The sequence below is a fragment of the Puntigrus tetrazona genome, chromosome 7 (assembly GCF_018831695.1).
Source record: "Puntigrus tetrazona isolate hp1 chromosome 7, ASM1883169v1, whole genome shotgun sequence".
Lineage (NCBI taxonomy): Eukaryota > Metazoa > Chordata > Actinopteri > Cypriniformes > Cyprinidae > Puntigrus > Puntigrus tetrazona.
In genome coordinates this window covers 26,669,283-26,684,115 of record NC_056705.1, presented here as the reverse complement: position 1 = coordinate 26,684,115, position 14,833 = coordinate 26,669,283, and the positions used below count along the sequence as shown (strand labels likewise).

General features: G+C 38.1%; 1 long non-coding RNA gene across 1 annotated transcript in view; it reads left to right on the top strand.

Annotated features, from left to right (window-relative positions):
* Window positions 1–12,501, top strand: part of LOC122349585 — a 31,799-nt gene extending 19,298 nt beyond the window's left edge. Inside the window, exons 2-3 of the long non-coding RNA XR_006251467.1 lie at window positions 10,684–10,792; window positions 11,396–12,501. This is a non-coding gene — a long non-coding RNA (uncharacterized LOC122349585). The remainder of the gene's footprint in view (window positions 1–10,683; window positions 10,793–11,395) is intronic.
* Window positions 12,502–14,833: the final 2,332 nt, after the last annotated feature.

Here is a 14,833-nt window from a genome sequence, read left to right as displayed (position 1 = left end):
AATGCTGCTGTCTCCTACTTTGCCCTCTACTGAAATGCAGCGAGGTTCAGTCATTCTGGAATATGGAAGCTATTTTACAACAGTAGCTTGTGAACTGTAGTTACAGTTTAGCCCATTTTAGTAGAGCTAATTTGTTGTGTAGCTGTTATTATTATTATTATTATTATTATTATTAATAATAATAATTATTATTATTAAGCAACTACTGCTTATAAAAACTGTTTAAGAAATAGATACTATACGTTTAAAATTGATTTTAGCAAGGGCACATTAAATCAATAAAAAGGGACAGTTAAGACATATATAATATTACAAAATATTATGGTAGCACTTTATTTTACAGTCCTATTCCACATGTATAATAATTAAAATAGCTGGGTAATTACTAGATACTAACACTGAACTTACACATAACGTGAATCCATGTAGGTAGCTTATATTATCAGTAGCCTTAGGTACAGTACACTGTAAGTGCAAAGAAGGTTTCCATTCCAAATACATTTTATTCATCAAAAAGTATTATGGTTTCAAAAAGCAATTTTCAAACGGCAAATCAGCATATTCAGAATTTCTTAAAAAATAAGACTAGATGACCATTGAAAATGAAAAATTAATTGACTACTGAAAATTGTACTTTGCTGTTACGAAAGGGTGTCGTAAAATTATCATAATAATATTCCACAAGTTGCTTACTATACTGTTCTGTACTATACTATTTATTTATCTATCGTTTTCATTTTGTTTACCTGGCCTATAAATCAATCATCTTAGAGATATTGGACGCTGAAAGTGCCAAGGACAACACATGGTGTAATAATGGTGTTTAATTGAGGCTAAACACAGATGCTGTTTGAAGTAATGGTGCATGAGGGCTTCTCCATCTAAGAGCGGCTGGGCTTTAAAAATGTTGAGCTGGATCAGGGTCGACTCCTCAGGTCGCCTCTTAGTCATGGCTGCTGCTTGACGAAAGAATGCAATCGAATTTCTCACCCCCGCCCTCGTAACAAACACGCTCACACACAGTCACCCAGATAACCCCAAACTTTCTCTTTTCAAACTTTTCCCTCTTGTCTTTCTCTTCCTGTTTCTCTCCCCGTCTCTTGCCAAGCCTGTGAATCTGTGTCTCTGATTGCTATGCATTGTTTAGTTTCTTTCATTAATGCTGTGTGCCAGTCCTGCTCCTCAGATGAACAATAGCAGCCCTGCTGCAACGGATCAATAGCAGATTGCTGATAGTGCCCCGTCCATTCGCTCTCCAGATTACATGATAAATGGTCTGGTCCATGTGTTTTGACACCCTTTCGTTCTTGTAGGGCCTGGGCCCCGGCACCACAGCCTCCCGTGAGCCCCCTGACAGTAGCCTGGCCTGAGAGGAGAACAATGAGTAAAAAGAAAAGGAGACGAGAAACAAACGTCCAAATTGGCAATCTACAGTGAGGGCCGCTCTGTGGAGGGGGCCGCGTCTATCAGCCGCTGGTAATTGTTGCTAAGAATGAGTGGAAGCAAGAGGGCTCTGGAACATTTGATGCGCTGATGAGTCGCTGGCGAGATCACTATGAGGAGATGTGTGGGAAATGTGTAGGTTTGTTTTCGAATATGTGTCAGCAGTCGCATCCTTGCTGAAAGATGGAAAGCAAAACGGAGAAAATAGATCTGTGGAATGCAAAGTTGGGCTTTTACAGTTGCTGTGTTTTTCCACAGTCTCAGTGTTTGCTTTTCTCCGTATCTGTCTGTCTGTGCGCCAGTCTGTCTCTCTCTTTGTCTGTTTATCTGGCTGTCTGCGTCTGATTGTCTGTCTGGATTCCTGTGGATTTACCATGTAATTACTCGGATGTTACACAGTATCAGCCGGTAGTTAGGCTTTACATAGTGCCTAAACCCACCTGTTTCCACCCCTGAATCAAAGTGTCTCAATTACTCTTATAGCCTACATGTTGTTGTTACAAAATGTAGTTACATATGTCCTGTTACACATTTGTGTTTATACATACCATTCTGAGGGCTGTTACAGAGATATTACAGCTGGATGCTATGTACCAGTGTGTACTTATATTGTGGTTACAATACTAGTTACTATGCAAGTATACAGGTATTAGGGACACTTTATATAAAGTGGGACTTTATTTTCCAGTTCCTGGCCGTGCTTGTCTGTCTGTATCTTCATGTACACTGTAAAAATTACTATGTAGTATCATGGCATAAACATACTTTGGTGCACTTTTTAGCAAGACACAAAATACATGCCAACAAGTACATATCACTACAGTTTACCAAAAAACACTAGAATAGTAAAACTCTGACACCTTTTATTCCTTTTCACACAAATTTCGATTGCTTTTGTATGTTAGCATCAATCATATGCAGCTTAATATCTCTGGGTTTTCATAGACTGTAGGTTTACATTAGCATTTAGCAAAAGTCCACAATTCTAAACCGCTGCAGTACATACCTGTATCAATGTAATAAAAAATGTCATGTATTAAACCTGTATTTTAGTGCCTCTTGTCTAACACTCCACCCCATATATATATTATATTATATTTTTTATAATATAGATTTATTTCATACTAAAGGCCAGTTTATTTCATACTAAAGCAGGACAAATTACAAATTAGCTCAAGAGCGCAAGTCCATCTAAGCTTTCTAAATTTCTGTGGGTGATTTACTGACACCCGTGCAAATTAAAGAACACCTACACAAAATCTCATTTACAATTTGACCAATGCAATTCTAGGTGCAGCGCAAATTAGCATAGTTGCAAATAAATATATGAAGAAATAAATAAAGATGCTACAGCACAGTGAGAAGAACCAGAGGCCAAAAAATAAAGCGTTTCAAGAAATTTTGATAGACCTGGTATTGCTCGACTCTTAGTTGGCGGTTCCAAGTCATTTCCTGAAGCAAATTAAATAAAACATGGTCTAGCAAACTGTATGTTTGGATAATGCGTTCTTCTGGCATCCAAAATAAATGAATCTGTGTGTTAAAAGTTCTCTCCTTCATACCACACACTTTCTGTTCTCTGCCTTGCCTCTCCTAGCAACAATAACTGCAGCCATTTCAAGCACAAAAACGATGGCACAAATACCAGTAACGAGCGCAAACATTTTTGAATATTCTCCTCCCATAATTTTTGCACCTGAAAGGGAAATTCATACAAATGAATATTCAATAAAGTCAGGTGCAAATATAACTGTTAATGCCTTTTATCACTGTGCATCTTTAGCAAAACCTGGCAGTGCAATTTCAGTATTGTACAAAAACAGTACAAACTGTTTATGCCGTTTGTGAAAGCTGTTAGTAAAACTGGCCCTAAGTATAAGTTCAAATCTGTTCTTAAGAATTAACTAAGGCACCTCTCTGTCTCTATCTGTTTGTCTGATCTGTCTTTGCAGATCTGACACTAGATTTGTCTTGACAAACACTGACCTAGAAAAATATAAAACAGTTTTATGAAATATAGAGTTATTTTATTTTAAAGTTTGTCTGATTATGTACCACCTGTATATTTTGGAATTCATTGATTGGTTGATTGATTCATATATTTTTTTTTACTTTAAATATGGCTTTTAAATATACTTTTTGTAACGTGCCCCTTGCATTGTACTCCATGATTAGACTAGTGACCAGCTGTAGAGCAGGCATGTTTCCTATATTACAAACAAAAGCTGTCCTATTTATTAGAAACGGCAACAGAGGAAAAAGTCAAGGGCACTAAAAGTGTGACAGGGAAAAAGTTAATTTCCTCATTGACACATTGTCCTTTATAATAAGTGAAGGACAGTATTCTTTTTTTTTTTTTTTTTTTTTCGTCAAGACTAATGACCCCCACATATGGCGTGTCGCCCATTTTAAAAAGAAACAAACAGCCTCTGGCCGCGAGTACATGAGGCAGGAACTTAACCCTGTCTCTGCTGTTTCACCTGCTTTCCAAAAATGAAATGTTCCATTTGCTCTGCAGTCAAGCTCCATTAATACCTCCTAAAATTACCTCAAGGAGTCAATGACTGTGTCAATGTCTAAATATCGTGGGATTATCAATGTACGCGCAGCATGCTGGTGCTCTCTTTGCTTTCTGAGTTCTCTGATGTTAGATTGTCTTTGTTAAACAGGGAGAAAAGCAGGTATCACTCCCTCTCTCCCTGATCTGCCATTGTTTCCATCAGGAGAGGAAGATTTATGAAGGAGGAGAAGGGGGCCTCCATAACAATGTGAATAATTCACCTCTGTCATCTGTTCAGAAATATTGCGCAGATCCAACCTCCTGTCTGTCCGCCCTCAGCCAGTATGCCGCAGCTCCAGGCACTTTGACAGACGGACATCTGTAGCTCCGATTGTGAAGCTGCCAATAGGACTGAGGTGCTTCAAAGGCAGGAATCACAATGACTGCAGGCTAATTCTCTCATTCATTTCAATCAAGTTCAATGCCGCTGTGACCTCCGGATTATGAGCGTGGTGTATAATTCATCCCCGCGTGCTTTGAGAGGGTCGTTTGATGAGCGTGTTCATCAGAAAGAGGGGTTGTGTTACCGCCGTGGTGATCTGGACTGTGAAGTGGGTTTGTCAGGTGTTTGTGCTGTAGACTGCGGTCGTGTGAAGGCTGCGAAATTTTGGATGTCACAAACCACCGTCCAAAATATCATTCTTTGTGTTTATACACAGTCACTCCTGAATTTGTATTGAAAAGAGTCATAATCGTATTAGTCTGTCCAGGCTTGATCAAAAATGACTAACGATTGTAAAAGATTTTAGGGCTAGTTGATAGAACAGTTACTTGCTCTGTGTTGCTGGTTTTCATTCTTTTTTCAATTGGCAATGACCTGCAAACATTTAGTTTTCCTTTGCATGGTTGTCAAATCATCATTTACTTACCCTCATGTCATTTCAAACCTGTGTAATTTATAAAGAACAAAGTATTTTGAATAATACTGATAACAGTTAATCATTATAATCAGAAATTATGTCCTTACTGGATGCAACAAATGTGTTTTATTGTTTTTGTGATATAGCGCTGGGACATGGCACCACGTTATGATAAAGGACGTAACTTTCCATCACACACTTGATCTATTCGGCCGATCACACCGCACTGGATCTTTGGCCAATTGGAGAACACCACTTTTTTTTTTTTTTTGTACAAAGCGTATGGACAGTTTACTTTTTGAACCTTAAACCGCTTAAACACATTGCATCACACCACATACACAAAATAATGTTCTTTTTTAGTAACATCGTATGACCCCTTTAACAATTTTTAGTTTCAGCTGCTTCTGCACATAGTATACGCATTTAATTTAAATACTATTGTCACTACCTACATGTTTTCAGTAGTCAATTCTGCTGTAAAATGGAGTTGTCTGTCCTGTAAATAAACTATACATGTTTAGACTGATATTAAGCACTCGGAGGAGGGGTGACAGCCGTATTTAGCTGCAGTGTGTACGTGGCCTGTGTAATTTATTTGAAAGAGGTGTATAAGCTCTATCAAGCACCTTTTCTTGTGCTTTACCGTGGTGAAAAAGACCTTGACAGCGGATGTTCCTTTCTCAGTAGGGGGGCTCAAGGCATTGCTCTGAGGAACGTCTTGTTTCTGAGCACGCATACGTGAGTGTTGAACACACATGCAATACATGACGTTAATCCTCTCATTTTGTCACAGCAAGTGGCAATTCCATCATCTCTATCAGAGACAGACACATCTCATCTCCTGTTGCTCCGTGTCCAAACGTAACTCTCTAAAACGCTCCCTGTTTTCTCTCTCTTTGTCTGTCAGCGCTGTAGACTGCGGTTCTGTCTGTGCTTTACCTGTCTGTCTGTCAGCTCCTGCAGCCAGAGGATGTTCTGCTCCAAACGTCAGTCCGCTCTGCCATTTCACTGCTCATCCCTCCCAGCTGCTCAGACAGACTCAGGGGGTGGGACGTGTTGCTATGTGTGTTTGAAAGTGTTTTAACACTCGTGCTCACTTCTTACCCCAAGGCTATTTTAATAGCTTGAAGACATGTATAGAAGTATTAGGTTGATGCTGCATTGCTTAAATGTCTTAGTGTTTTGTTTTATTTAATTTTATTGAGGGTTATATTCGATCAAATCGAAAGCAGTAATGTAGGCATTCAATTTAATAATATGAATAAGTTATATATTTAATATGTTATAAAACTGATTGATTCAAGTTGAATCAGTGTAAGCGTAGGTGTATGCAATGCTTTTAGTGTACTGGTAATGACAGTGTTAATTTATTTGGTCTTCGCGGAATAGAGTACAGGAACTTGCTAGTGCATACGTCGATACGGTGCTGTCAGTATTTAATACACATGGCATGTAAAATAACTCTGCAGATCTGTACATGTGGAGCTGGGGAAGGTGGAGGGTGTGGTGCATCACATGACAACCATGACTCGTCGCCATGGAAACACCTAAGAAAAGGTTAATATGTAAAAATCAAACAAAAAAAAGTTATTGTTTTTTGCAAATGAACTCTCTTCATATATATGTGTGTGTGTGTGAAGTGCTATCAACATTAACCCAGTAACGCATGCAATTAATGCTTTAATATTTTTTACGCAAATTAATTGTTTGCTAAAGTTCGACCCCAACTTTTTGCTATCATTGCAACACAGAAGGTTATCTGTGTGATAAGGGTACAGAAAACCAGTGTTGCCAGAGTCGTGGGTTTTCCCGCACAGTTTGGCTGAAAGAAAGAATATATAGACAAATACAAATAAAAATAGATATCCTCTTACTAATGTGTATTATACTCGGAATGTATACCTGGCAACGTAAGAAAGGGGAAAGGAAGCGGTTGTAATATAACGAACAATTTGAGTTTCAGCTTATATGTTACATGCTTGTACACAGCAGAAATAAACATGGCAACAACCAATATAGATTATAATAAACACATAGGATTTGTATGTGATTTTCTTGAGATTTGGATATTTTCATAATATTAAATGTTATATCTGGAATGAATTTGTACTGTGATACAAAAGGCTATACATAGCATATTTTAGCAACATTAAATGATTAAATTCCAAATTATTAAATACTTAAAAAGTACAAACTCTTGACGGTGGTTTAAAGTGAGTTTTGAATAAAAGTGTACTATTAATCTCATAAATTGATCATAAATTTTGTAGCATGATGCTAAGTTAGCTCTAATGGAGCTGCAGAACAGGAGCAGTAGTTCTTTATAAGGTGCACTCTATTTTTTATAATACTTCAAATAATTTCACAAAATTATTAAGATGTATTTATTTAGAAATAGTTTCGTTAATAGTTGAGTGAATGTTTACTGGGATTGAAGTGAAGCGGCTTGTAAAACATCTTGTTGCTAGTATAAATGCTGATACTGACTGAATAAAAACAAGAATGATGATAAAACAGTAATAAGGATAATGTCTCAATACATTTACACGTAAATTGTAGTATTTTAAATGAGTGATTAATCATGGTTAATTAGTCTATGACTGTCCATGACATTTTTTTTTTTAATTGATTGACAGCAGTTTTATTTAAATGTGTGTGTGTGTGTGTGTGTGTGTGTGTGTGTGTGTGTGTGTGTGTGTACAGTGTATGCATGTGCTTGTGTGTGTATACACACGCTGTACTTATACACTGTATTATAACACTTGGCATGTAATCCCAAACATATTGTAGAAGTCAGTTTTAACAAAACATGACGGTTAAATGTCTGAAAACCAAGGGCTGTGTGTGTGTGTGTATTGGTGTCTGTTTGTCTGTCTGTATGAGCAGCTTGGTTGTGTCTTTGTGTGTGTGTGTGTGTGTGTGTGTAGTGGGCCTCACCTGTCCGGTCCCTGGCGTGTCCAGTGGCTCATGTCTTCTGTCAGAGTGAGAGCAAGAGAGAGACAGTGATGACGTGACCAGCGGGGCCAGCTGAAAGGGTCAACCCTTCAACCAGTCAGAGATAGAGGGAGAAAAAGAGCAAGAGACAAAGACAGAGCAAGAGAGAAAGAGAGCCATGTGGCAGTGATTTCCCTCTGACAGGCTGTCAAGGCCATCAAACGTTGCCATACTGCACTGTCATTCGCACCTGCATTCTGACGGCGCTCACAGCACATTGAGACAGAGAGAGGGAGAGCTAAAGAGGTGTTTTTGAATCAGCTCTTGAAAGTTTGAAAGTGTATTTTCTCCAGAATTCAAGAACTTTTCTCAGAAACGATGGCCTTTTTTTTTTTTTTTTTTTACCCCCTAAAGCACTATTTTTGTCAGATCTGACCATGAAACGTGTCATTTAACCTTGTGTAGCTAAATTAATTAATATAATAACAATATATATATATATATATATATATATATATATATATATATATATATATTATTTGTGTGTGTGTGTGTGTGAGTGTGTTTGTATATATACATATATGCATATATGCTTTTCATAGCAAAAGGGTGTGCATTTAACATTATATATGGACTGTAGATGAAGCCAATGTTATGCAACGTAAATGTTTACATAAAGAATGAGAATTCACAAGCTTGGTGCTAGGATGCTCTGGATTTGCATTTTAAGGGTAGTTGTGTGACTTCACCTGGCCTCGGGTGAACACAGTAGGAAGCGATTGAGGTGAGACCCCCTGCGGGTCTCTGCTGATCTGACGGCAGCTTTCGTTCAGCTCTTAACTCCCGGAGTGAGGGTCTCCCCTGCAGTCAGTTTCACCCAGAGGGAACCAGCTCCTTTAGATCTGAAGCCACGTGGGTGGATGTCTTTGATCACAGCTCTGCCTTAATATAGAGGGCCGCTTACTCCACACAGCACCAAGAACTCTTACCTGAGTCACACACACACAATATTTACATCCTCTCCCTCAATCAGGCCCTTAAATAGCAGCACAACCTGGAGCGTAGATAAGAAGGAAAGAGAAAGAGAGAGTACAAGGAAAAAAACAAAGAAAAAGAAACACAAACGACTGTGGCTAACTGGCCTAATCCTCCAACCTTTAATTAAAACCTTCTAATGATCTATGAGAGCCAATGAGAGCGAAAGAGAGAGTCTTAAAGAGAGAGAGGGAATGAGAAGAAAAAGAAAGAAGCAGAGCGAGAAAAGAGAAAAAGTCATTTTCCAGCACTGCAGTCTATTTTCTCCTCACCCCTCCCAGGCCTGCGTCTCGTCACCTCCAGACACACTTTTTCGAAGACATTTGTTGAAGGATTTACTGGACTCCGGAGGGGCCCTAAATTTGCAATGCAATAACCAGAAGCATATGAAAGAGTAGCCTATACAGACACTTTTAAGATCCTTTTATTATCCTGATAAGAAGACGAAGAAAAAAAAATAGGGGAACGGGGAAACTGGAGAATAAAAAGAAGTACAGAGAAAGAGAGAGGCCTTCTTACACTTGTAGATTAAATATCTCAGAGGAGAGAGTGAATAAGGGGAAGTTGGGTGAAATGATGAACTGAATCACTGAACACTAAATCACATGAATCCAGCTGTCGAACTATGATTCGATAGTTATACGCTCACACACACACAAACACAACTTTATTACATTAAATAAAGTTACATTTATAACATTAAAATGATCAAAAGTGAGTATAATGTATAAAGTATAATGTTACAAAAGATTTATATGATGTGAAACAAGTGCTGTTCTTTTTATGCTTCAAAGAATCCTAAAGAAATTGATAATAGATGATAAGAAATATTTCTTGAGCAGAAAGCTGCATACTAGAATGATTTCTGAAGGATTATGTAACATTGTGGAGGAGTAATGACTGCTGAAAATTGCAGCTTTGCCATCACATGAATAAATAAGATAAATAAAATAATTTGAATTACAAAAAAAAATCTCAGCACTTCTATATAAACACATACATACTGATATATGTTTACACATACATATACATACCCTCTATTTGTTACCTTTTAATTCAACCAGTGCCCTTGGCAGTTTTAGCACTGTGCTGTATGAGTCATGTACTTTAGATGTCTTCTTCACCTTAATATTCATGTCTACGAGTAGCCTACTTTGTACTTTAAACTGTTATACTCTATATATACTGTATATTACTGTCACATGATATTGTGCCTTGATTAAAGTGACTTTGACTTTCAGTCTACCGCCATCTACAAACGCTCAACCCTGTGCACGTTATTTTGAATCTGAGCCATTACGCATTACATAATATTTGTGTTGCATTCACCATGTTCTTACTAAGTTGCATGCTGAATACCGTATCTCATGGGAGGATATCAGACTGTGACTAAGCATTAGACTATGACTAGTCTTAACCCCATACTGTGGGAGCTAGATGAGTTGAAACTGTGCATCAGTTCACGGAAAAAGGAAAATGCACAATAGGCTGTCAGAGCACAAGGGTGATTGGCTCACAGATGAAGAGGATCTTGTCCTGGTAATATTAAGGATTACAAGTGCTCAGCCCCCTTTCACTGAGTTACCGCTCTATGTCACAGACCCCGCCACTGCTCTGCATGGCTTCTCAGTCTAGTGTGCTCATTTTAAAAAAGTATATCTTCAGCTTAGGAACAGTAGGCTGTAGAGGTTTTTTTTTAGTTATTTATTAGCTTTTATTTATTAACTTTTATCATATATTCTGTGTATGCATATAAGTTCACACATTTCCATGCCCTATAAGATGAATGGAAATCCTATTTTAATATTTGCTAAATAACTCGACGTGTTCTTTTTTTTATTGCCATAGGAGCTCAATGTAAAGCATTATCAGAAAGCCCAGCTTCAACCTCCGCTATGGTGTAATGACCTACTCAGGGCTTTAATGTAAACCTTTCTGCTGGCTTCTCTTCTCTCAGGTAATTACTTACAGTCTGTAACTGTCTCTAGCACACATTTACATTTTCAGATTGGTTGTCTTGCTGAGGCCATTTTAATGTCCTTTTTGTATTCCAAATCTGTGCGGTTCCACCCGCCTGGACTAATGATTTTTTTTTTTTTCTGTAGCGCATTTGTAATCAAATTCATTTGTTTTCCTGGCCGTAGCGCTAACGCTAACCTCAGCTGACGAGTATCCGTTCTCTCTCTGTCTCTTTCGTTCGTTTTCCTCCCTCTTTTTTTGCGGTAAGGGCAGCTCAATATGATGAGGTGTGTCTTTAATATCAGAAGTGGAATAGGAGCACCTCAGCAGGGCGCCTAAATTAACTTGAAGCTGAGGAATGAGGAAGTCTCATAAAGAAAATGAATAAACAAACAAACAAACAAAGAGACAATGACACTATAATCACCACCCATTGAGCCGGAGCTGTAATACAGAACGAATTGAACTCTAAAGTGATCTGAATACCAAGTTGCGCTTTTGTCGAATACGCACATTTCCCTCAGCGAGCGTTTTTTCTTTTTTTGTGCCTCGGCGCCTGAAGAAAGTGACAGGTGCTGTTTTTGTTGGATGATGTTTACAGGTTGGGTCATGCAAAGTACAGCACGAGAGCTTGCCTGCAACGATCAGGATCAGTCGATGTGGAATCCGAAGCGAGTCCCCGAGACAGATGATTGATAGGCCTCAGCTGCAGAGCTCCCAATCTGATCCTCGCAGACGATAATGCATTCTCCTTTTGTCTGCCTATCACCTAATGCAGTGGTCGAAGATGACAGAGCGCTCGCCGCACTTTGCGGAGAGAAAGAAATGATATCTTTTTCATTGGAGCAAAACCAGAAACTACGAGGAGGGGGAAAAAATGGAGGGAAAGATGGAAAAGTTCCCCCGCTTTCTGTCTCCAGAGAAAGAGAGGCCTTATTATCCGCCTGCATTTGCATGATGAGAAAACACAGCTCATATTCATCTTAGTAAAGTTGTAATAAATGATTTCAACAGCATCATCATCAATTTTACGCAGGTGCGCTTGTGAAAATCACTCACTTCAATCAAAAGAACCTTAGCTCCCCTGTTAAAGACGGCTCATTTTTTACTATCACACGCTATAACGCTGAAATTTGGAGGAAAGAGTGAAAGAGCGAGAAGAGAGAGAGAGAGAGAGAGAGGTTGAAGGGAACAGAGAGACGGATCGTGTTCCGCTGGATGGCGCTACTGAACAATTAACAAGACTGACAGCCCAACAGAAAAAGGATCTTTTGCGATGCATGGTTCTATGACAATAATCACGACACAAAAATGTAACCAAGGCGAGCGTAAACAAACAATCAATAAAGAGGACCTGTAAATAAACCTGAAACGAAGAGAGAGAGAGAGACAGAGAGATAAAAAGGTAGGGTGATGTTCTGAGGTCACTCTGAGCTAAATCGACTACTTCAGCAGAATTCCCAAATGCCAAGACAACACCTCAGCCTATAATGACCAGAGATCCTCCCTGTATGCTTCAAACACCCAGCAGCAGCACAGCTCGGGGAATTAACAACAGCATCATACGCCACGCCGGCTGGATTTACTCCTTGTTGTGCTCCGCACACCTGCTCCTCAAGAAAGTCTTAATTGGCAATTACTGCAGTGCTTTTGTAACACTTGTATGCCTGATTGTGTTCAATCTAATTTTAATCAACAAAGGTCAAATCCAGGACAACAGCTAAAGTAATGCTTAATAAAGCTTTGTTACTTTGTAACAAGGACGTATTGTTCATATTAAGCAGTGATTACTAAGATGATTAGATTCATTACACATTTATTGAAGTAGCGCTGTCTCTTTTGCTAGCGTTTAACAAAGCTAGCCTGTGTTTTTTCAGGGAAAAAAAAAAAAGATCCGGAATGCTAAACAAATGAAACTTAGTTTGGTTGGAAGTAAAAAAAAATAAAAATTGGCTTCAACACACTCTAAGTGCAGGTTTGTTATAGTCAAATGAAGAAACTGACTGCCGTCTCATTTTAATGTTATATAATGAAGTGTGTTGAAAAGCTCATTATACAGGTTAGAGTGCTTTCTCTGCACCTATCCATGACAGAGCGACCCTGGGTTAGAAACCCTCAGAGGTAGCGTCACACATAAAGTCATACACTCGGGTTGTTTTTAGCTTGATAAGCACAGTTGTCGTGATGGTAGGTGTGAGAGGATGTAAAAGGCCATTCATCTCTGCGAGCGAGAGACTGAGCGAGATCAGTAATGGCTTTTGTCACGAGTCTCAAATCCTTCTGTGCACTCGGCAGTGGAGAAGTTGAGTGTAGAAGGGCAAAATATTTAAAATATTAAACTCAAAATGAAACCTCTTATTAAATGGATTACACTTTTAATGTAATGATTCGGTATCATGTGACGCAGCAGAGTAATAGAAGACAAATGTCTAGCTCCAATTTAATGAAAAATACATTTATATATATTTATATATCTATATCTATATCTATATATATATATATATATATATATATATATATATATATATATATATATATATATATAGATATATATCTATATATCTATAGATATATAGACATAGATATAGATATATAGAACCAAATATAATATAACAATAACATATAATATAATATAAGTGGTTGCAAATTCAAGTAATTTTTTTTTTTTTTTTTAAGTGTACTGTTGAGAAAAAGCTTTTGGAAGTTTTCTTGAAAATAATGTCTACAAAGCTTGATCTATTTTAAGGGTTAAGTCATGTTTTTGTCTGTCATAGTGTTTTAAGAAAATGTATCCGCAAACTTGATTATTAGTATGTTCGGTGTCCTGCAGTGTGACGCTCTTTTATTGTTGATTTTGGTTTTTGAATTTATGTAGATAATTACATCAGGAGACTCAAAGGTCAAACTTCAACCATCTAACACCATTTTCAGTTCATGTGCACGTCAGTTTGTTTTTACCCTATTACATTCATATCTAACTTAGAATATACTATTTTTATTTAAGAATTAGGTGTTCAAGTATCTACAAGCGTATACTCTGTTAAAGCATTTTTATTGTTCAGTGAGGGCTAACACCATAAACAAATGCTTTGTGGTTCAGCTGTATTGCAGTTCCTCCCAGCTTGCACTGGGGCATTAATAGTTATGGCTGCATTATTTACAGTTATTTTATTTATTTATTTCATTTTATTTAGTAATGCCTAGTGCTATTTAAAATGATCAGTTGATTGTTACCCTTGCTGTGTTTCACATACGAGGCAACGAGAGGCGTTTTATCTGACTTAATGTTTCATTACTTTGACAACAAGCACTCTGCTCTTCTCAGAGTTTTAAAGAAAGCCTAAAAAGTGCATAATATTAAACAACTTAAAAGTTAAAACTCCTTTAGTTGTGTAACTTTGCACCTTCTTTTTTTTAAACGGCTGATTAGCAAGACGGTGGCAGACTTGTTCTTCTTTCAAGCTGAAAACATTTCTGTCAAATAATTAATCCGATGAATCCAACTCAGAAAAGGCAAAGCAAACAGTTGCCTTCTTTTTTCAAGTTCTGCGAACACCATCTCATTTTTTACAGCGAGTGGAGCTGTAGGTAGATGCGGCGCTGGTGAATGCAATCACACTCTGGTTTGCGTAATTGGGTTTTAACACAGGGGAACAATAACATCTACCCTCAGTGTTTTTGACACTGCTCCAAAAACGCATTACTGCTCAGCGAGGATACCTCCACATTATGTCTTTCTTTCTTGTAATATACCAGCAGAAATGTGCGCGCTTGTTTCCTCTCCCACTCTTTCGCGCGCTCTCTCTCTCCCTCTTTTCTTCTTTGGCAGGAAGCGAGGGAGTGAGAGGAAGTAGCGGCACATAGCATGTCTTCATTAAAGTGTCATCCTCCATTATTTGGCTCCTATCTCAATTAGCACTAGCTTTAATAAAGGAGCCCTTTCTCACAATCTATCTCTTTCCCTCTCCTTCCATCTCATTCTGCTTTCCGCTTTCCTTTAGCTCCCCTCGTAGGATGGAAGAGAAGAGGTTTGCGTCGC